The sequence below is a fragment of the Anolis carolinensis genome, chromosome 1 (assembly GCF_035594765.1).
Source record: "Anolis carolinensis isolate JA03-04 chromosome 1, rAnoCar3.1.pri, whole genome shotgun sequence".
Classification (NCBI taxonomy): domain Eukaryota; kingdom Metazoa; phylum Chordata; class Lepidosauria; order Squamata; family Dactyloidae; genus Anolis; species Anolis carolinensis.
The window spans coordinates 189,176,683-189,200,495 of NC_085841.1; the positions used below are offsets into that span (position 1 = coordinate 189,176,683).

The window sequence follows — 23,813 nt, forward strand, 5'->3', positions numbered from 1 at the left end:
ATCAGCGCCCCCCAAAAATCCCAGGAACAGGCCTAAAAACGAAGACACCAAGATGCCCCCCTTCCAGGTGCCACATGGAATGGCTCCTCTCAGGGGGAGGGAGGAGGAGGAGAAGCAGCAGTCAGGAAGCTTGTCGCAACTTTTGTGGGTAGTCAGCCTCTCCCCTCCTGACATCCCCATTGCCTCGCCACTATAAGAGGGTTTCACAAAAGCAGTCGCTCTCATTGTAACGGTGTAGTAATGGTGAGGCTGTGAACCATATTTTAGTTCTTGGAGACCACTGGTGGTCCATGGACCACAGGTTAGGAACCACTTATCCAGACCAACCCCATTCTACCATGCATGAACAGCAAAATCTAAGCATCCCTGACAGATGGCCATCCAGCTTCTGCTTAAAAACCTCCAGAAAAGGAGATTAAACCAGATTCTGACATATTCCATTGCTGAACAGCTCTTACCATCAAGAACTTCCTAAAGTTTAGGTGGACTTTTCCCCTCTGATTTGAATCTATTGCTCCATTCTGTTCTAGGGACCTTCCACACAGCCATAAAACCCAGAATATCAAGGTACAAAATCCCACAATATCTGCTTTGAACTGGGTTATCTGAGTCCACACTCCCCACTCTGCAGCATGCTGAGGACCGGAGCTGAGCAGTCAGGCCACAGGCTTCTTATTTATCAAAGGAGGAAGGTGTTCAAAATGTGAATCTCAGTTTTGTCATGCTGTTGACTGTAAAAAGGAAGTCAGGGTGTCTGGCACTTTCAAAGTTGTCATTCCTGTTGTTATTTGCTATTGTGTTGGGCTCAACTTTGGGTGACCCTCTAAACGAGAATCCTCCAAGAGACCTTGTTAACAGCCTTGCTATGCTCTTGCAGATCTGTGATGTACTCTTCTTCATAGTATAGTGTCATAGAATTGGAAGGGAATGCAAGGGCCATCTAGTCCAGCCAAACACATTACCAAGGTAGTCCTGAAAGATGCCTATCCAAGAAGAGAGTTCACCAGCTTGAGGCAATCTGTGGAATTGTCAAGCAGTTCTTTCAATCAAGATATTCCTCCTAATATTAATATGGAATTCCTCTGATTTGAACCCACTGGTCTGTCTTCTAATCTCTGGAGCAGCAGAAAACAAGATCACTTCTACACAACATCTGTTCAAATAAGTGAAAACAGTTATCATGTCACCATCTCTTTTCCAACATAGCACCAAGCTCCCTTCAGCATTCCTCATATGCCTTGATTTCCAGATCATACTGATCTATCTTCTCTAGACATGTTCCAGCTTATCCATAACTTTCTTGAACTGTAGTTCTGAGAACTGGCCACAGTATTCCAGATGAGATCTCACCAAAACAGCAGCACTACTATTTCTCGTGATATGACCAGTATTACTCCTACTGATGCATCACAGAACTACATTGGCTTGTTGGCTACTTTATCACAGTGTTGACTCACGTTCAGCTTCTGGCCCACGAAGGCTCCTAGATCCCTTTCACGTGCACTGCTTTCAACCAAGGTGTCAGACATCCTATGTTTGCACATTTCATTTCTCTTGCCAAGATGTAGTTTGTTGTTGTTGTGTACCTTCATGTCATTGCTGACCTATGTCAGCTCTAAGAAAATTCCTTATATTTATCACTGTTAAAGATGATTTTACTGGTTTTAACCCAGTTCTTCAATCAATTGAGTTCATTTTGAACACTGTTCCTATCCTTTGGGGTATTAACTATTCCCTCTATTTTGGTGTCATCAGAAAATGTGATCAGCATGCCTTCTATTCCATCATCTATTGTAAGCCATTGATCAGGATGCTAAACAACACCAGGCCCAGTACAGACCTCTGAGGCATCATCTCACTAATCACCTCTATCCAAGATGAAGAGTTGAAGACGAAGAGAGAAGAAAGATTAGAAATTATTGAGAACTAGAGATGGAAATAACGCCAGGGTGGCAACTGTGGTTCCAGTGGATAGAAATGCTTTGGGAGTCATTCTGAATAGACTGACAAAACAGCTGCACAAAATCACTTTAGTGAGACTAATTCTCCCATCCTAATGGTTTCTTTGGAAAACAGCCTCTTCCAGATATGCATAGCTTGGGAAAGTTACTTTTAGGGGGGGGGTGACAACACACTCCCACAGCATGGGTTAGGAGCATACTATTTGGAGTCTGGCCCCAAAAAGTAACTTTCCCAAGCTCTGAACATGACATATCCCTCCGTTCTGAGGACCAAGACCTATTGGAAGTTCCCAGTTTTAAGACCTTGCATCTAACAACAACTAGACGCAGAGCCTTTTCAGTAGTGGTGCCATCTCTCTGGAACACCTTGCCACCTGAAGTTCGTGCCTTGCGGGACTTGTCAGCCTTCCGCAGGGCATGTAAGACACATCTGTTTCGACAGGCTTTTGAGTTCTGTTGTTGATGTTTTAAAAGATGCTTTTAGGATGTTTTTAAGATTTTTTTTAAAAGATGTTTTTAAGATGTTTTTTAAATTATTGATTTTAGCCGGTTCTTGTAAGCCACTCTGAGCCCTAGGGGAGTGGCGGCATATAAGTTTGAAAAATAAATAAATAAATATCACTTTTGGAGGCTGCTAGAGCTTTCCAATGATTGTGCAGCCAGTCTCGCCCAAACTTCAGAAAGGGTAGGAGACTTATCCCAGGTGGATCGGCAGAAGAGTAAGCTATGGCCACGTCTGTCATCTACATCGCAAACCCAGTCAGTTACTGGCAACAAGTGGCTGGTTTCCTCTCTGGGTTTTGGTGTGGAATGTCTGTGTATTGTTTGGCACAATCAAGTTCTGTGAAGAGGTGCTAATCACTTCAGCCTGGCAGCATTTAGCACCTCTCTGGTGGTGCTAAGCACAATTCATTAAAGTGGCATTTGGAGATGGTGGTGGCCATGGAAGACATTGTTGTGTTCCTCCTTTCCAGGAAAGGGGATAGTTACTTCGTTCACACCTATTTGGTTTAGATCTTTATCCTCTTTCACCTGGTGGCTATTACGGATGACATCTGAAAATGGGTATAGGTTGTGTGTCTGTGCCTTCAAATTGCCTGTCGATTTATGATGACCCCATGAATTACATGGGGATTTTAAGGCAATTTTGCCAGTTTCTTTATAAGGCTAAAGGCCTTGTAAAACTATAATTATTTATTATTTATTTAAAGTATTTATATTCGGGACTTCTCACCCTGCAGGACTCAGGGCGGAGCACAACATATATAAGGCAAGCATTCAATGCTGTATAACTCCCACTTTCTAATGCATTGAACTGCAGCAGTTAAAGTGGTATCGAACTGCATTAATTCTATAGTGTAGATAAACCCATTGTCTCTAACTATTTTTCATATGTGTTAATAGACTATTGATCCTGCCATCTTTTCCCACCAACATTGGACCACCAAGAAATACCAAATTCTCTGGATTGTATTTCAGAGAAAGGAACTGGCAAAACGACCCTTGAATGATCCTTGTCTGAGAAAACCCAGTGAAATCCCTGAGGTCCCATAAGTAAACAGGCGATGTGAAGGCACATAAACATAACCTTCCCTGAATTAGTGAGATAAGCTCAGTAGTAAACAATTTAGAGAAAAAACCAGAAATGTGTTCTTGACAACGGGACTGCAATCTAGCATAGAGATGGATTAGTCAGTAGGTACAGTAGAGTCTCACTTATCCAAGCTAAATGGGCTGTCAGAACCTTGGATAAGCGAGTATCTTGGATAATAAGGAGGGATTAATGAAAAGCCTATTAAACATCAAATTAGGTTATGATTTTACAAATTAAGCACCAAAACATCATGTTATACAACAAATTTGACAGAAAAAGTAGTTCAATACGCAGTAATGTTATGTTGTAATTACTGTATTTATGAATTTAGCACCAAAATATCACGATATATTGAAAACATTGACTCCAATGCATTGGATAATCCAGAACCTTGGATAAGCGAGTCTTGGATAAATGAGACTCTACTGTACTGAGTTTTGGAGCAGGCCTATATTCTTTCCATGGGCAACTGGAGACTGAGAATTAGGCAGGTTATCTCAGTCTTCTAAACAGGAGGAGGGACTTTTGATTCTCCACTTACAGTACTTTAGATTTCAAGTTCCAGAATTCCAAGTCAGCAGTGATGATAGGAGTGGAAGTTCAAAATATCTGGATACTAAAGTTCTAAAGACAGTCTTCCCTCCAGATGTGATGGATTACAACTCCCACCAATTCCAGCCAGCGTTACCATGCTAGAAGGTGGGGGGCATTGACTTCAACAAATCCAGAAGACACTAGGTTGGGAAAGTCTATCCAAAGGAACTTTCAGTCCCACCTTCCTAACTCATAACAGCATTCCCTCTTTCCAACAAAGTTTGGGCAATGTTTCAGTCCACAAAGAGGTAGTCAGGAATTGAGCTTGTGAAGCACTGTTTTCTCCCAGAGATCAAGGCTTAAGTTACTTATTCACTCAGCCTGACCTCAAAGGTCCCTTGCTTTGCACCAGTGGAAGTTGGCACAGTAGTTCCAAAAAAAAAAAAAACCCCAAAAAACAGAGTGGACATGTAAACTGTCTTATATGCTGTGCAGAAGCTTCAAATCCCATGTGATGTTGCATGAGAATATATGCTTGCTGTCCCCAAAGCATTTAAGACTGTTAAATCCAGGCTCAATATGAGTTGCAAGAGATGTTTGTTTAGCTGATGCTGCTGATCTGGTCACTGTGTCCCACAAGAGGACTTCTCAGCCCCCAGCAGGGCCGGCCCCAAGTAATTTTCAAGTGTAAGCAAGGAGTATTTCCCCCCTCCCAAAATCAAGTGCTACTTCGCTCTTTCTCCCCCCTCCCGGCTTTGGAGGGGCGGTGGGAGGGCGAGGGAGCCGCAGCAGCTTCTGTTGTTTTCCTACACCGCGACCTGGAAGGCTCCAAAGCTGGGGGGGGGGGAACGAAGGAGCACTCGTCCCCATGCCGCGAGGCCGTGGCGTGGGAAAACAACAGAAGCTGCTGCAGGGCCTCGCGGCGTGGGGATGGGTGCTCCTTCACGCTCCCCACTGGCTTTGGAGAGGCGGTGGGAGGGCGAGGGAGCTGCAGCCGCTTCTGTTGTTTTCCCGGCTTTGATGCTCCTTCACTCTTTCCCCTCCCGGCTTTGGAGGGGCGGTGGAAGCCCAGCAGAGAGAGAAGCGGAGGCAAGCAGGCCGGCTTGGAGGCAGGCTAATTGCGCTCTCAGAGGCGCCTCAACTGCACCCCCTAGAGGATTGTGCCTTCCACAATTGCATAGTTCGTGTATAGCTTGAGCCACCCCTGGCCCCCAGGGTGCCCTGCAAGCCACAAAGTGGGAATGCAGAAATAATCGCAAACTGGTCATGACGACAGAGACCAGCATATTAGACAGAATTTGTTCATATATGCCTATATCCTATTCTTACTCCCAACTAAAGTAGAACCATTGGATCAAATGGATTAACCTCTGCATTGACTCATCACTCAACAATTGACTTTATACATCTCCTTTAACTAGGGACTAACCAACAACCGGATGAGAAATTGTTCTCAGTACTTAGACAGCTAGCTGTAATACTCTGTTGAGCACACAGAAATCACAAGAAAAAGCCAAAGTTACTAAGGGAATGTGAGCACAGCAGATAGAAGAGGTCCAGGTATGATTCACTTGCATTTCATTCTTTTTTAGCAATACTGGAATTTTGGAGACTGAAATAAAATTTCAAGAAGGTACAGAATTCATACTTGGGGGATAATGTCCTTATTTTGTCTCCCAAAACAACAGCTATACTTAGGCCAACCCTGTTGGTTGCCTGGCGTGACTTCTTTATTGACTTTGTAGTCACCTTATCACTGAGACATTGGGGAGAATAACAAGAATGTTTCCTCACTTTAATCCTAAAGGCAGCCCTGCCAAGACTGTCACTATGACTCCCATTTTATAGGAGGATAACTGAGGCTGACTTGCTCAAGGCCACCCATCAAGTGTGTGGCTGGAGCCATGGGATGAAGAACTCAGGCCTCCTGGGGCAAAGCTGAGTGGCCTCACCGGGTACAAAACTATTCAACTTCCTTGACGATAGGGACTCTTTGCTATCCATTTTCCACAAAGGAAGATTAAAGGTGTGCCCTCCAGTCTTCTCAGCCTGTAAACCAATTTGTTTAAATGCCCGTAAGAAAAGTCTACTGCCACAACACACAGCCCAGCACATAACCCACCCCACTGATTGTATTCTGTGTTAAATAGCATGGCTTTAAAAGAAACAGAGAGGAAAAAATGCCATTCCTAATTCGCATCCCATGTGTAAACAGCTTGAGAAAGGCTTAATGCTACATCAATCTGCTTTTTATAAACATGCTGTCTATTATGCTTGGAGGCTGGCTTAAAGCAGCCTGAATGGGAGAGAAGGAACACATCAAGTTAGTGAAGTGGAAAGGTTAAAGTACTGTATAACCTATTAACCTTTCAACATGTGCCTTTGTCCTCCCCAGTCTGCTCTAAGAATGTTAACTCTTTCCCGTTTCCCCCCTCAGAGCTGAATTGTCACCCGCCTTGGACATAAGTGATTTCATTTTTGCCTGGCTCGCATACTGTGTGGCTATTCTGATCCCGTTTCAATGGAAAGTAGCAGTTAGTTATTTATCCATTCAATTGCTTCTTATGCTTAGTAGCTCGCATGATTCCTTTGGCTCAGGACACTATGACATTGTATTTCAACTTTAATTAACTTCTAAACAAACTTGTAAGACAGGTTAGCTTTCTCTCTCTGTCTTTCTTGGCATGTCTTCTGGACCCTCATCAGTTTGCATGACGTAGATGCTAACACATGTGGCTTTCTCCAATGCGGACATGTATTTTTACATTCTACCAACTTCTGCTTTTCATATCACTGTTAAAGATACAGCAGTCCAGCTGAGTGGGCCTAATATATTTTACTGCCTGGGGTGAACCAGTAAATGGCATCCTGTACCTACTCAAATCAAGGTGCGTAATTTCCCAAAGTGGACAAGTTACTTTGTCTTTTGAGGTAGAAAGTCTTACAAGCACGACTTCTAATTCATGGCAGTGAAATAATACGTTCATGTCTCACCTTTTCATGGCACCTAAAACTTTCAAGCTGCAGAGGCTGCTTCACAGAATGAGAGGACTGGAACCCAGCTCTAACTATGGTACAGTAGAGTCTCACTTATCCAAGCTAAACGGGCCGGCAGAAGCTTGGATAAGCGAATATCTTGGATAATAAGGAGGGATTAAGGAAAAGCCTATTAGACATAAAATTAGGTTATGATTTTACAAATTAAGCACCAAAACATCATGTTATAAAACAGATTTGACAGAAAACGTAGTTCAATACGCAGTAATGTTATGTTGTAATTACTGTATTTATGAATTTAGCATTAAAATATCACAATATATTGAAAACATTGACTACAAAAATGGCTTGGATAATCCAGAGGCTTGGATAAGCGAGGCTTGGATAAGTGAGACTCTACTGTATTCGGAAACCCTCAGAGGTATTATCTTGCCATTATGCTCCATCCTTAAACCTCTCTTGCTAGCCACTCTCAAGCCTGCAGCTGCTTTTTATGGGTGAGAAGATAGAGAATTCAGGCCACGAAGATATGGCTGCTTTGGGCTCCCAGGGGAAGGGAAAAGAGCATGCACTTCATCTCTGTGTGAACCTAATTTCCCTTTCCCTCCCAGCTGAGTTCAGCTGTTACTTCCTAACCTGATTCCTATTCTCTCCCCATCACTGCCAAGTAGTGGCAGCTGATGATTCTCCAGGGCTGGACTGCAACACTGTGGCAGCTTATTATTGGATGCCAGCACAGCTATGCAGCCAAGGAAGACCTTTGCCGATGATTCACAAAGGAAGGCAACATTCAGAGACATTCTGCCAGCTCTGCAATAAAATGGGTCCAATGTAAGTAGGCATCACAGCTAATAGTCATATTTCCTGATTCATTCCTCCCTCCTTTACAAAAGCTGATATCCAGGAAATGCTTTCTCATATTTCAGCTCCTTCTCTTATTTCTGAAGACAATTTACTAGATGTTATCCTGGACACATAGGTGTCCTGTCCTGATCAATAAATATACTTGTATTCTGGCAAGAGTTCTTTTCTTTTTGGCAAAGCTCCTGTGCCTTCAAGAGGTATCTACGGCCCCTTCTACACAGTTGTATACAATTCTACATTATCTGCATTGAACTGGATTATATGCCAGCGTGGACACAGATAACCCAGTTCAAAGCAGATATTGTGGATTATCTGCCTTGATATCCTGGGTTATATGGCTGTGTGGAAGGGCCCATTTTCTCATTCTCTGCTATCTTCAGAGAAATGATGTTCAGGCAGTATCAGTCTTCCTGAGACTTTGGAAAGATGCTCTAAGTGGATTGGAAATGCTGGATTTATACCACAGTTCTATACTTGTTTACTTTGAAGCATGCTGAACTGGGTCTAAAGATAATGCACAGTACACTATGTCAGCTACGTGACCACAGGATTGCAGCTTTAAAAGGATTAATTTTCTGACTCTGCTGAACCATTAAACCAAAAATCTTTTCCTGAACAGCTTTTGTAAGATTACACAACCACAATTTTCTTCTCAGATTTTAATTATGTGGGTAGGGCTATTTCTTTTAATTTTCTTTTAAAGGTGCAGAATAAACATGGCATAAACCTTCGCCTTTAACACTTTCAGACTGTGGACACGCTGGTCCCTTCCACATAGATGAATAAAATCCCACATTATCTGCTTTGAACTGGAATATATGGAAGTGTGGACTCAGATAACCCAGTTCAAAGCAAATATTGTGGGTTATTCTGCCTTGATATTCTGGGTTATATGGCTGTGTGGAAGGGCCAACTGTGAAATCCAATAAAATATCTTCTTGACAAGAGTTTAGCAAGATATTTTAAAACTGATTAGTCAATAGTATACATTATGGTATTTGGGAAATACCCCATTTGTTGTTGTTGGTAGTAATGGTGGTGGTGTATGCTTTCCTATTCTTTCTGACTTATGGTGACCCTATCACATAGTTTTCATGGCAAGATTTGTTCGGAGGAGGATTGCCTTTGCCCTCCTCTGAGACTGAGACAGTGTGACTTGCCCAAGCTCACTTAGTTGATTTCCATGGCTGAGCAGGGATTCAAACCATTGTCTCCTGAGTTCTAGCCCAATGCCCAAACCTCTACACCAGTGGTTCTCAACCAGGTCTTTGGCCTACAGCTCCCAGAAATGCCAGCCAGGTTACCAGCTGTTAGGATTTCTAAGAGTTGAAGGCCAAAACATCTAGGGACCCACAGGTTGAGAACCACTGCTCTACACCATCTAGGCCAGGCATGGGTAAACTTTTCAACTTGGGGGCCGTAAGGCGAAGTGGGTGGGCCTGGAGGGGGGTTTTCTCCAAGTCCCCTCCCTGCCCTTTCCCAACTTTCTCTTTTTTCAGAGGCAGAAATTTGGATCCCAAAGTTGGCCTTGGTCAGGATGAGATGGTGGATGGGGGAGAAAAAGTGTATCCATGAGACCCCATATTGCCTACTCCTGATATACACTTGTAGAATCCTAGGGCTGGAAGAGACCCCTAAGAGCCATCTAGTCCAACCTCCTGCCATGCAGGGAGGCACTATCAAAACACTCCAAATAGATAGCCTCTATGGAAAAGCCGAGAAAGAGGCTTCACCACACTCCCAGGCAGCCTGTGCCAATCTCCAACAGCTTTTTCTAAGGAAGTTCTTCCTAATCTTTTCAGTCTAATCTCTTTCCCTTACATTTGAACCCATTGCTCCCTTGTGCCCTGGTCTCTATCTAGATCAGCAGAAAGTCAGTTTCCCCCCTCCCTCCTCCTCAATGGGACACCCTTTTAAATCTTGAAACATAGTTCTCATGTTCCCTCTCTGCTCCCAGCTAAACATCCCATAGGAGGAAAGGAGGAAGGAAAAAGGGAAGGAGGGAGGAAAGAGGGAAGGAAGGACAAAAGGGTGGAAGTGAAGGATGGATGGAGGGAGGGAGGGAGGTAAGGAGGAAGGAAAGAGAGAAGGAAGAAAGAATAGGATGGTGTGAGAGAGGAGGGACCGAGAAAAGAGCCCAAGAGGCCACAGGCGTGCCCATACCTGATCTAGGCTCTCCAAACTCTATTAGTCTTACTCAGTGGGTCATTTAAAGATAATTCTTCATACTTTGCAACCTTAGCTGCCCCTCTGAAGTTAAACCTCTGTTAATGCCCTCATCCCTTTGGAAATAACATTGCTTAGTATTTGTGCTGTGGAGGGCTAGTCTCAATTTCAGTTGTGGTTTAATTCCTGAACCTGTGCTGCAAATTGAAATGCAAAGAAATAAGGGGAGCTAGTTCCATAGGATCTCAATGGATAACTGGGTAATGCATTCTGAGAGAAATGAAGCAGCATAAAATTAGCAATTTTACTCACTACCGACTTGAAAAAGTTTAAAAGATAAAACACCAGTGATCACTTTTTCTCAACTTTTTTTTAACATGCAGAGTAGAGAACAACAGGGCAAAACTGTGTGTTCCTGCAATCTCTTCTAGCAGGTTTCCCAGGTGGGGAAAGTATGTAGCTGCACATCTCATCCTGCATTAACAGGAGGAAAGGCAGAATATCATCTTTTCAGTGACCAAGTCCACTTAAAAAAGCAAGCACAAAAAAGTATTTGCAAAAATGTCCAGTGACTTCTCTCCTTCCTATGGTACCTGATGATAAATAAGCAAGTGTGTCACAAGGTTCTTCATCCTTTTACTGCAGCATCCCCAAGCTGCCTCTTTGGGCATGGTTGGTCTTTCTCATTTCTCTCTCTCTTCCATCACAGCAGTGTCTTAATCCAAACCAACACTACAAGACTCCAGTTTCTTCCTCTGCTTCATACGCCTTTTCTAATCAGGCAAAGAAAATATTCCACGTGGCAATGGTTGCTCCCCATTCCCCCAATCAGGCAGGTTTAAAATGAAGCCTTAGTCCAGCCAGCTTTTCTTACAGCCAAAGTGCATCTCTTCTAACCCTCCTTATCCTCTCATCTCTCCCACCTGCCCAGGTGTTCTGGATGAGTGATGCTCCTGCATGATACCATCCTTCCTTCCTTCCTTCTTGGAGAACTATGGTAAGTTTGACTTTTCTTTAAGGAGGAACATTTTTGATTTCAAATATTGTAAATAGGAGCAATGTAAATTGAGAATCGTTCTTATTGCACTGACTGTGTGCATAAGTATTGTTTCACATCTTCTTGCAATAATCACATAAAATATATTTGGCTTTTTATTCCTGGTCCTGGCAAAGGACTGAGGATGGGAGAGTGTGGTTTTCTTGCCTGCTGAGTTTATGAAAAAGGCAAAATTTCCACCAAACACATCCTTATTCTAAGAAATTATGTTGTCATAGCTTGTAAAGAATAGCCATTTTAAAAAAGAACAGACTTTAGTAGCACCAGACAAGCTGCAACTGTTTGCATGTGTGAATCCAGCCTGGTAATGCTCCATAGTTCCTCATTCTAAATCTGCTCTTTCACCTAATGCTACAAAATATGCATGAAATGATTTTTTCTATTGATGAGATTTTCCCTATCTCTGATTCACTTAGATATCTAACATCTATTAAGGTATCAATCATTACTGTATGTACCGTATTTCATTGCATAATATTCATCATTGCATAATAGTTGCACCCCCATTTTTGGGTCATGGCTTCAGTAGCTAAGGATTCCTCGCATAATAGCCGCACCTTTGATTTAGGCATTCTCCCCACTATAAACACCCATCCATTGATAAGATTTGACTCACTTAGATATCTAACATCTATTAAGATATCAATTGTTATTTCATTGCATAATAGTCGTCATTGTGTAATGGTCGCACCCCTATTTTTTGGATCATGATTTTGGTAGCTAAGCATTTCTCACATAATAGCCGTGCCCTTGATTTAGGCAGTCTCCCCACTATGAAGACCCAGGCCTGGACAGTGATACTGGGAACCATGTAGAGAAAAGGGGAATCTTGTTTTGAACTCTGTTTTAACCAAGGTGCCACCATCTCTTCTAACACAGACATGTATCCTTTCTCCTAAATAGATTATTCATCTCTTTGGTTCATTATTCTGGTATCATTGGAAGACAACACTTGTTTAGAACCTATTAAAAGCCACTGAGTATTTTGCTGATGGCGTCAAGTTAACTCTGATTTATAGCTTTTCTTGGCAAGACTGATCACTTTCCTCTGAGTTTGAGAGAGTGTGACCTCCCCAAAGTCCCCCAGTGGATTTCCACAGCAGAGTAGGGATTTAAATTCTGGTTTCCTGGAGTGCTAGTACAAAGTGTATATCCCTATTTTATTAAAAGGTGCAAACGTAAATCCACCATGCATGAATGATTTCACAATTAAAGGACCTTTCTGTTCTATGTTTGTGGCTTCACTTGTACACATGTGCCATATGCAAAAATTGATGCAATGTTTTGTGGAAAATAAGCCCTTCATTATACATGTTTAAACAAACATGTACACCAAGGAGCTCTCCCTGTCCCAGATTCTAGAGTATAATCCTCTTTTAAAACTATCTCATTTAACTTACTTTAAAATGTGTCTTAGTATCTATTTGGTTAAGCATAGTTCCCCAAAAGCATAAAGTGAACTCTCGCTTGAAAAAGTGCAGTGATAAATTATTCTGGGTCAAGCCAAGTCCTCCAGTCTTTGTTGTGTAAATACAAATGTATGACCGACAATGTACCTGTGAATTATACAAACACACATGAAGTAACTTTCTCCCCCTGCCTCATTTATTCAACACAGACTAAATGGGTCCTTCAAAGCAATTAGAGTCCATTGTGTTAGAAGCTATTGTGTATTTTAGAATATGTTTTATGGGACATGCATTATTTACTTAAAACAGGCTGATGTTCAAGAGGTTCTGTGCCAGTTCAAATGCCTTTTAGGATTGCAGTTAGACTGTTTAAATAGACTGTGTTAGGACCATTAGGAAGGAAGATACCTTTTTGTTTTGGTTGTTGTATAGACAGTTGCTAAAGATGTTTTCCTAATGGGTGCTGGTAGCTAATTGATGCATAAATCAGTATTGATGGCTTTTTATGGCTGGTGCCCACTGAGTGCTGGGAACACTCTTCCCGCTTCTGTGAAAGCACAAAAGCACCTTTAAATATCAACTGGTCATTCCTCACAAGGGACCTGACCCTTCAACAGCCTAATAGGGAGCATCCTACTGTATAGCAAAGTAAGGAGTATGAAACCATTTGTTGTTTGAAAATATTATTCAGTTTTCGACTTATTATGATTCTAACACAAGGTTTTCTGGAACTGAGACTGTAACATACAATATAGGCCCATCTGAAATGGAAGTGGTGACCCTCAGAACTCCGTGCTTGTTTTTGCTGTAAAGTGCCATCAAGTCAACTTTGACTAATGGCAATTACTGATGGCGCCTATCCACCTGGAATGGGGTCTTCCTGATTTTGGCAGCCTTCCATTATTACAGTCCTCATATGTCTGGATTTATAACTGGTCCTTCCAAAACGTCAGGGTTTTTTTTTTTAAATCATGTTTGAAGCGACTTGAGAACATACTGCAAGTCGCTTCTGGTGTGAGAGAATTCGCAGTCTACAAAGACATTGCCCAGGGGACATTCAGATGTGTTACCATCCTGCTGGGAGGCTTCTCTCATGTCCTCGCAAGCTAGAACTGACAGATGGGAGCTCACCCCGTATTGCGGATTTGAACTGGCAACCTTCAGGTCAGCAACCCAACCTTCAGGTCAGCAGTTCAGCCAGCACAAGGGTTTAACCCTCTGCATAACCGCGGCTCCTTACAATATCAGGGTGAGTGTTGATGCCAAGTCTGAACATAGATAGAGATTAACAGATGCATTTCTTTATTTCTTAACACAGTAGCAGAAATATTTAAGCATAAGTATCCTGAAGGGACCAGATTCCACCTTGTCTTCGCTGCTAAGCAAGGGTCAGGCAGGGAGACCACTAATAGATGTCAGTTGCTGTAGGCTAAAACTTTGAAGGCTGCCAGATGAGAAGCACCAGCTTCTGTCCCCCCCCCCCCCCCCCATAGGCCCAGGTACTCCCACCATATTTGTTCCTATTAGCTACAGTTATTTCTTCTTTCATCTTTCCCGGAAACTCACCAAGGAAAGGCAGGGACAGTAGTTTGAGTAGCACTGCTGTAGGCTGTTTTGCAGAAGAAGGAACTGGCAAAGGTGCCTCCTAGCATTTCCTGGTTAATAAAACCCTGTGAAATTGATAGGGTCACCATAAGACAAAAGGAGACGTAAAAGCTCATATACACTACAGAAGAAACTTCCCTTGGACTTCCCGTGCTTTTTTCTGCAAAGCTTCCAGTCATCAACCTTTGCTGCAAGTCACTTCTGGTGTGAGAGACTCAGCCGTCTACAAAGACGTTGCTCAGGGGACACCTGGATGTGTTATGATCCTGTGGGGGGCTTCTCTCATGTCTTATGTCGCATGCCAACGTCTTAAATCAAGAAACTGCTTTCTAATATCTACAGAGATACTCGCAGGAACACCTCAAAAAGCAAGGGTCCAAAAGTGGCAGGCTCAAACCTGGAACTTCAATCCATGGGTGATACCAGATGAAAAACTCCCCTCTGGGCATGCAAAAGACTGGGCGACTTGGAAGGCGCTGAACAGACTGCACTTTGGCCCCACGAGATGCAGAGCTAATCTTAAGAAATGGGGCCACAAAGTGGAATCCACGACATGAGAATGTGGAGAAGAGCAAACCACATGCCACTAACTACAGCGCGGTCTGAACCCTGCCACAGGCACAATGGAGGACCTTCTCACAGTGACACCAGAGGCACTCCAAGTGGCCAGCTTCTGGTTAAATGAAATCTAGTATAATGTCAAGTTTTTAACTCTGTGTTTTTTTAAAATACATTAAAACTGTACCCTCAAGTTGCCTCTGGCACAATAAATAAACAAATCAACCTTTTCTGAAAACAATGACCACAATCCAATCAAAGTGGGAGAGAGTCAGGCTTACTTTCCCATCCAAATCGGTGGGACCTAAGCATGTTTTAGAAATACTGACCCCATCAAAGTTTCTAGGCTTTTTCTTAAAGATTCCCCAAACTAGGAAATCGCCCAACTTTCCCATAATTGGACTTGTCCAAATGTTGCAGTGTGGTTGGACGCCTCTTGTGGCCACAAGCTCCAGTCGGAGGGAGCGAAATCCAATTTACCTGTCAAACAAAAGGAGGAAGAGGAGGAGAGGGTCTGTGTTGGTATTTGCAAAATGAGGTGGGGAGTGGAGTGCGCCTGCCTCCCAGCCCCTGTTTCGCTTCTTCCCCTTCTCCTCCTCCCCGCATGATGCCACCCCCTTCTTTTTTGGCAGAGACGGAGGAGAGGAAAAGTTGGAACAATCTGCTCAAGACGGGACAATGTTCTTTGCACAGTTAGCCCACTAATTACTATTAAGCTCTAGTTCCCTTTTGTGTTCCAATGGGGCGCCTTCAATGCCAGGCTGCCTCTTGGGCCTTTCATGAGGTTGGCCTCACCCTTGAATAGCAGACTTCTCCCCACTTCTTTTTCTCTCTGTGTTGTTGCTTCTTCCCTCCCCCTGCCCAATTTTCTTCAGATGCCTCCTTTCTCCCCTTCTTTCTTTACTTTTCTGGTAGCATTTTTTCCTGTCCATGTTGTGTAAGGCCCTAAATGAATCTTGACTGCCCCCACGGCCGACTGGAGAAGCACAAAAGCAGCCCGTTCCCCCAGCCATGGCTCCATTGTGCCCCCAAACAATGCACTAATTGGCGCTGACAATCGTGCTGTTGGGGAGGAAAGGATGGGGGGCATGGGTCTTTTCTAATCAGCAAGCCCACTCAATATTTTTTTTACAAAATGAGATGGGGGAAGAAAGGAAGGAAAGTAAGGGAAGGGGGAGGAAGAGAGAGAAGCAGAGTGGGAAAGAGAGAGGAAGGTTTGGGTTGGAGGGACAGCAAGAGGCAACGGGAGGCCCTTGGCGAGCCCCAAAGTAATTTGGTTTAAGGCAAACATCTTCCAGAAGAATAATAAGAAGCAATTTTAAAAAATAGGGGAGAACAGGATTATAGCAAATGTAACAGTTCTAGGTGGAAATGAATTTCCGTCTCTCGTATTGCCCCCAAAATATGAATTCTGCTCCCCAATGAAAATGTCCTTCAGTCCCCATATTTATAGCATTGCAAAATGAGACACCGAGATTCATTTACCCCTGGAATGGTTGCCTTTGCTGTGCTTGGAATCCCTTGAATTAAGGCAGTGATTCTCAATCTTCCTAATGCTGCGACCCCTGAATACAGTTCCTCATGTTGTGGTGACCCCCCCAACCATAAAATTATTTTTGTTGATACTTCATAACTGTCATTTTGCTACTGTTATGAATCGTAATGTAAATACCTGATATGCAGGATGTATTTTCATTCACTAGACCAAATTTGGCACAAATACCCAATACGCCTAAATTTGAATACTGGTGCGGTTGGGGGGGATTGATTTTGCCATTTGGGAGTTGTAGTTGCTGGGATTTATAGTTCACTTACAATCAAAAAGCATTCTGAACTCCACCAACAATGAATTTGAACGAAACTTGGCACACAGAACTCTCATGACCAACAGAAAATACCGAAAGGGTTTGGTGGGCATTGATCTTGAGTTTTGGAGTTGTAGTTCACCTACATCCAGAGAGCACTGTGGATTTCAAATTATGATGGATCTGAACCAAACTTGGCACAAATATGTAATACGCCCAAATTTGAACACGGGTGGAGTCTGGGGAAAATAGACCTTGACATTTGGGAGTTGTAGTTGCTGGGATTTATAGTTTACCTACAATCAAAGAGCCCCTTGAACCTCACCAACAACAGAATTGGGCCAAACTTCCCACACAGAACTGCCATGACCAACAGAATATACTGATCTTTGGCAACCACTCTGAACCCACCTTGCGACCCATCCTAGGGATCCAACCCCCAGGTTGGGAAATGCTGCATTAAGGTAAGAAACAGCATTAGTGGCAGGGTGACTACAAAGTCAATGAATAAGATAATCAGTTAACAATATTGGCCTAGGTGTGATACCATGACATCTTTACTTCTCCAACCATCCATCCCATTTCCTCTCATATCAATCCAGTTATTCTCAACCTGGGAGGCCCGGTGGTGAAGTGTGTTAAAGTACTGAGCTGCTGAACTTGCAGACTGAAAGGTCACAGGTTCAAATCCCGGGAGTGGAGTGGGTGCCCGCTGTTAGCTCCAGCTTCTGCCAACCTAGCAGTTGGAAAACATGCCAATGTGAGTAGATCAATAGATACCGCTCCGACGGGAAGGTCATGCCGGCCACATGACCTTGGAGGTGTCTACGGACAACGTCGGCTCTTTGGCTTAGAAATGGAGATGAGCACCAACCCCCAACATGACTGGACTTAATGTCAGGGGAAAACCTTTACTTTAACCTATTCTCAACCTATATGCCAGGGTGCCCTTGTATGTGGTTAGAAACCTGCTATTGAACATTGGCTCCAGAAGCAGCCACAAAAACATCACCACGTTGATAACACTATGACCAGTTATGATGATATAGCATATATAAGCAGGTTTTTTTAATGTATTATCTATTAAGTCTAGCAACAAACCAGTGCTTCTATGAAGACACGGGAGGGTTTTGAATGTAGTTGTGGACAAGATGTTCAGTGATTTAGACCAGTAATTCTCAACCTGTGGGTCTCCAGCTGTTTTGACAGATGTTAGGATTTCTGGGAGTTGAAGGCCTAAACATCTGGGGATCCACAGGTTGAGAACCACTGATTTAGACATACATTTAATTCTGCCGTAGAAATCAACTGCTTTACTTTACTCGAATTTTGCCCAAACATTTGCCGATTGCACATACACATAAATCAGTTTCATGGGTATCTAATGTACATAGCAGTCCTCAGTTTCATATAACTCCTTGTTGACGGGTGGGGCAGGGAGTGCTGTGTTAATGTTTGCAAAGCATTGGTTTTTCTCTACCTTTTCTGAAGTTCAGAGTAAGTGTTACAAGGCCACTTTCTTCTGAAGACAGTGAATGTTAATGTATTAATTCACCAGCTCAGCAGGCATATGCAAGCAGTTTTACCTCTCCAGCAACACTCCATTGGGTCCCATTAAAAACCTGTAAGGTGGAGGAGATCTGAAATAGGGGTGGGAAAGATGTGTCCTAAGGCCTCATGTGGCCCTCAAAGTTGTTTTTAAAGCCCTTGGCCCCTCCAGGATCCTACAAAAATGAATTGCCTCCCCAATGCCAATTTTGTTTTTAAACAGACTGCAGTTCTCCTTCCCTGCATGGTTTGAAATACTTGTATGCAAAGGGCTCTCATAGCACAATTAGTCTCTAAGGTGCTATGAGGTGCACTCTGAATCAAACGCTTATGGTGCTGACTTTATTCTTTAAATCTCAGAGAATGAAGTCAGTTGCATAAGCTTTTGTAGACTAAGGGTGCATCTGCACTGCAGAATCAATGTAGTTTGACATCACTTTAACTGCCTTGGCTCAATATTATGGAATCATAGGAGTTGCAGTTTTACAAGGTCTTTATCTTTCTCTGCCAAAGGATGGTAGTGCCTCACCAAGCTATATATCCTAGGATTCCATAGTATTGAGGCCCGGCAGTTAAGGCAATGTCAAACTGCTTTAATGTTGTAATACAGATGCACCCCAAGTCTACTTCCTTAGACACCACAGTTTCAGGACCCAAGATGGACATTTGACCACTTCTCTTTTTGTTTTGTTTTCTGGGAGGGCATTTCTGGTTGTCTGTGGAGACACCGGAGGGTTCCATGGATAGCATATTAGGCCTGCCAGTGTTACCTACTCCCTGATCTAAAACTTGACAGGAATCCATCAGGTATTTACGATGTCATAACTTCCTTACAGTTGCTCGGTCTAGAAATGTGGTGTGATGCAACAGCCATATCTGTGGGAAGGGAATGTTTCCATAGCGCTGCCATTAGAAGCCTTGCGGAAGTGGAATGAGCACATAGCCATTGTGCAAAGGTCATGACATGCCATGCTGGGGACTTCGTTTGACTGGTTGTCTTTGTGCAAGGGCAGGCCACGGAGAGGGGGACTAAGACCACCCACCAGAACCACAGAGCATTGGAAATCCAGAGTGAAGGGCGGTGGAGACCCATGGGTAACCTATACCTAAGTTAAAAATGCCCCACTTTTCACTGTGCCCCTTGTGTGGTGGCAGTCCCTGTTGTGCAGGACATCTTGTGCAGCTATTTACTGTTATTTGCTGAAAGTTACCACTGCAGAACAATACACTTGGACTCTGTCCTCTGGCTCATTCTTACACGTATTTAAGGCTCCTTCCACACAGCTGAATAAAACCTCACATTGTCTGCTTTGAACTGGGATGTATGGCAGTGTGGACTCAGATAACCCAGTTCAAAGCAGATATTGTGGGATATTCTGCCTTGATATTCCGGGTTATATGGCTGTCTGGAAGGGCCCTAACATGGCTGTGCAACATAGCTCCAACATCAAAAGTTACACATTGCAGCCTATGGCGCAGAATCCTATTTCCAGTAGGGCATACCTTCCATTTATACCTTTTCCAGTTGGCTTGTGACAAAATATTGTTTCAGGCATTGCTCCATTTTGTATTGCACATTCCATTTTATTGAAAGAAGGCAAGTTTTCATATTTTCTGCATATGTACATACACCTGCTCTGAAAAGTCATGACTTAGATTGCTTTCTTCAACCTGCTGGTCCTTTTGGTCACAGAAAATAGACTGTGAAGGTCCGTATCATGGTGTAAATGAATTAATTCTATCCCCTACAACTCTTACTCACTGGAGGTTAAAAGTTGTACAGTGATCTCTCCATATTCACTAGGTTTGGGGGCACAAGGCCCCTCATGAAAGTGATGAATTTTAAAATGCTAATTTTTACCTGAAATAACACATTTGTAGGGATCACCAAGTCCTTCAATACAACTCTACAGTCAACTTCTCCTAGAACATGATGAGGGCTATGTATAAAGATGTGAGGGGAAGTCATAGGGAGAAAGGAGCAAGCTTGTTTTCTGCTGCCCTGGAGACTAGGATGCGGACCAACGGCTTTAAACTACAGGAAAGGAGATTCCACCTGAACATGGAAGAACTTACTCACTGTGAAAGCTGTTCAGCAGTGGAACTCTCTGCCTCTGGATGTGGAGGAGTCTCCTCCTTTGGAGGCTTTTGAGCAGAGGCTGGATGGACCTCTGTCGGGGGGCGGGGGGGGACTTTGAATACAATTTTCCGGCTTCATGGCAGGGGGTTGGACTGGATGGCCCACCAGGTCTCTTCCAGCGCTAGGATTCTATGAAATCTGTGATCTGTGAAAGTCAACCTTGCAAATGTAGAGAACCAATTATAAATAAAATCCTAATGAGCTAATGCCATAAAATCACACTTATGACATATCTTCCAAAATAAAATAGCCATTTGTTAGAGGACTGATTTTTCTTCATTCCCCATTAGGTGTCATTTTAAAACAATATGAATCATTTGGATTTCCTCTCCTGAGGAAGAATAAAGAGCTGTCTAAATCTGATAAAGGAATTTTTGCAGCCATTCCACATTTTGCAAATTTTAATCCAGCCCCTTGCAGCTTCCCACATGGAGCTCATCCTCTTATTTTCCTATCCTTACTTAGAAAGTACAAAGTTATTCTTTTCATAAGCAGACTTTGATCCATGTTATTAAGCATATAACAGTCTCTCGAGTTTCTGAACGCAGTTATCCTGGTCCTTCCAGCGCCGATTATTTTCACCTCCGAAAGCACACCTGTAGTAAACATGTCCTAGCTTTACATCGCTGTAACCACTATATATCTCCTCTTCCTGCCAAATCCTAGACATTGTTGTTCAATGAAATGATAAGGTTACTATTTCCTAGTTCTCTTCTGACCATAATGGTTTAAAAACCCATCAATTCCTTGAAGGTAATCACTGTTGAAATAGTTCAGATCTGTAGTGTAAATATGCCTTGAGCACATGCCCACGCCTTGTTTGCACATGATGGTACTTGATCTGCCCGGTTTCAATTCCTCAGCCACTAGGAAGTCTCCAGGTTTTGGTTCAAACCTTGGCTTACAATGGATGCTGGTTCACTATGGACATGGCAAACAACACAGGGGCTATTTGGAAACTACTATTAAAATTGTTAACTTGCACAACATCTAGGTATGAAACCCCAGTGATATGGCTAAATATTGGCTGCATGTTGCACAAGTTTACATGGAGGTGTAAGACCCCTGCTTCTTGGATACGCATAGTTTCACTTACCTTCAATGGAGTCTAAATTATTTCTGTAGGAATTTGCTGTGTCTTCCAGCTGATTCTATGGTAAGCTTCTCCTGGATTATGTATGTACTGGACAAAAGCTACACACCTAAACTATATTAAAGTTGTACCTTAATATGGCCAAGCCTAATCAGGAAACTCTTGGTAATAGACTGATAAAAAAGCTTTGGGCATTAGTTTTGAAATATATGCCAAAGTGGCAAATGTGAACAATATGACATCTGTTGGCTTTTTGTGTGTGCCTGATTCACTGTCTAAAAATCCTACAGAAAGCCTCCCAGAGATAACGACAGTCACTTTTGTAATGTTTTTGTATCTTTTAGGCTATACTTTCTTCTGGTGTAAAGTTGGACAAGAGTCATTTTTCTTCCCACAGAGTCCCATCTGTAGGGAAACCCATAGACATTTGGGCAAGAGGGGGGCAATTTGGCAAGGAGTTTCTAATATGAAAAATGATTGTGTTGAACTTGTCGAACAGGATCTTTTTCCATTTATTTATTTATTTCGTGTCAGGAGTAATTTGAGAAACTGCAAGTCTCTTCTGGTGTGAGAGAATTGGGCATCTGCAAGGACGTTGCCCAAGGGACGCCCGGATGTTTTGATGTTTTACCATCCTTGTGGGAGGCTTCTCTCATGCCCCCACATGGAGTTGGAGCTGATAAAGGGAGCTCATCTGCGCTCTCCCTGGCAACCTTCAGGTCAGCAACCCATTGTCCAGGTCAGCAGTATTGCCGGCACAAGGGTTTACCCACTGCGCCACGGGGGACTCCTATAAACAGCTTTTATAATGGTAGCATTTAAATAACACCACAAAGGCACCAACAAAAACCCGAAAAGGGGTGAAACATCTAGAATGCCAAATCTGTATGCAAGATTGGTGAAACTGAGATCTGTTAGCCCATATTTTAGGCAAACATTCCTCTATGTGCTGATAGGATTTTCAGAAATATGTCCACACACTGAAGTTTGCAAAGATGCCCTCAACAAGTACAGTCTGAATTTCCATCCTTATTGAGGGCAGATACTGAGCCGTATTATAAATTCTCCTTACAACTAAGAAGGCCTCTAGTGCTGATCATTGGAGTAACATTACAGGCATATTTGACATTGAGATACTGTTTTAAGTGCATGTTTGCAATATGGCTCATGCAAATTTTATTGAGTTATGTTAATCAAAAGACATTGTTTCAGATACAGATGAGACATGCAAGTCAATTCAATTCTAGATGCACACCTAGGCTGCAATCCAATAGCTCCTCAGCATAGCGTTAAGTGTCTGAATGGCAAAATATACTATGCCATCATTCTGTAACTTCAATACAGAGTGTCATTGTCATGTTAATAACGGGTTGTTGTGCAGTGCACACACACCTGCAACACACATTGTGCAATCTTATGGTTCAAGTGCAATGTGAAACATCATTGTATGTGCAGTTCCATTTCTACCTCTGTCAGCAGAATATATCAATTGTAAAGTTTTCCCCTGACGTTAAGTCCAGTCATGTCTGACTCTGGGGGTTGGTGCTCATCTTCATTTCTAAGCCAAAGAGTCAGCATTGTCCGTAGACACCTCCAAGGTCATGTGGCCGGCATGACTGCATGGAGCGCCATTACCTTCCTGCCGGAGCGGTACCTATTGATCTCACATTGGCATGTTTTCGAACTGCTAGGTTGGCAGAAGCTGGAGCTAACAGCGGGCGCTCAGTCCGCTCCCGGAATTTGAACCTGCGACCTTTCGGTCTGCAAGTTCAGCAGCTCAGTGTTTTAACACCCTTCGCCACCGGGGCTCCTATCAATTGTATTATGTTGATAATGTGCATAGTGCGACTTATGCCTGAATACGTCACTAATCGAATGCCAGCCAACTGGTATGAGTAATATCCACTACTGTGCTCCTCAGTCGACTCATGAAGTGCAAAACTCGTCCATTCTTGGAAGTGTTCTAGAGCCATCTACAGGTCTGGTTCATTGTAATTGATTTCCACTTGTAGGCATATCAGGAAGCAGCTTCTCTAAAGCATGATGTCCCAGGAGAGAGATTAAGACAATGTAGACTGGGTATCATGTCTATCTGGAGAGGCAGCCATGTCTAGAACTCACCTGTTATTATCAAACCATCTGATAAGCCCATAGAATTGCACTGAGGAATTCATTCAGAAGCTGTAATTCTTTCGTCCCCGCCGACAGCCTTATAAGCAGGATATGAAGCCAATCTACTTTCACCGCTAATAATCTTTGATGAGCTATCATAGCTAATCATCCCTTGATAGAATTATCTTCTAGTCCTTTTAAAAAGCTGTTCAAAGTTAGAGGCCATTATAATGCATTTTTTATGTGTGGCAGCATAATGAATTCCCTAACTTAATTACAGATGCTATGGAGAAATTACAATTGGCATCAATAGTGCTTGCTTTTAGTTTTTGTTCCAAGCCAAATCATTGTGATCGGGGAATGGGAGAGG

General features: G+C 42.9%; 1 long non-coding RNA gene across 2 annotated transcripts in view; it reads left to right on the top strand.

Annotated features, from left to right (window-relative positions):
• Window positions 1-2,710: 2,710 nt before the first annotated feature.
• The window catches only part of LOC103280281 (uncharacterized), a 93,199-nt gene continuing 72,096 nt past the window's right edge, over window positions 2,711-23,813 (top strand). Inside the window, exons 1-3 of one of the 2 annotated variants that reach the window (XR_010000774.1) lie at window positions 2,711-7,917; window positions 11,048-11,113; window positions 14,530-15,874. This is a non-coding gene — a long non-coding RNA (uncharacterized LOC103280281). Of the gene's footprint in view, window positions 7,918-11,047; window positions 11,114-14,529; window positions 15,875-23,813 lie in introns of those variants that run through there. The other variant, XR_010000775.1, reaches the window with a different exon arrangement.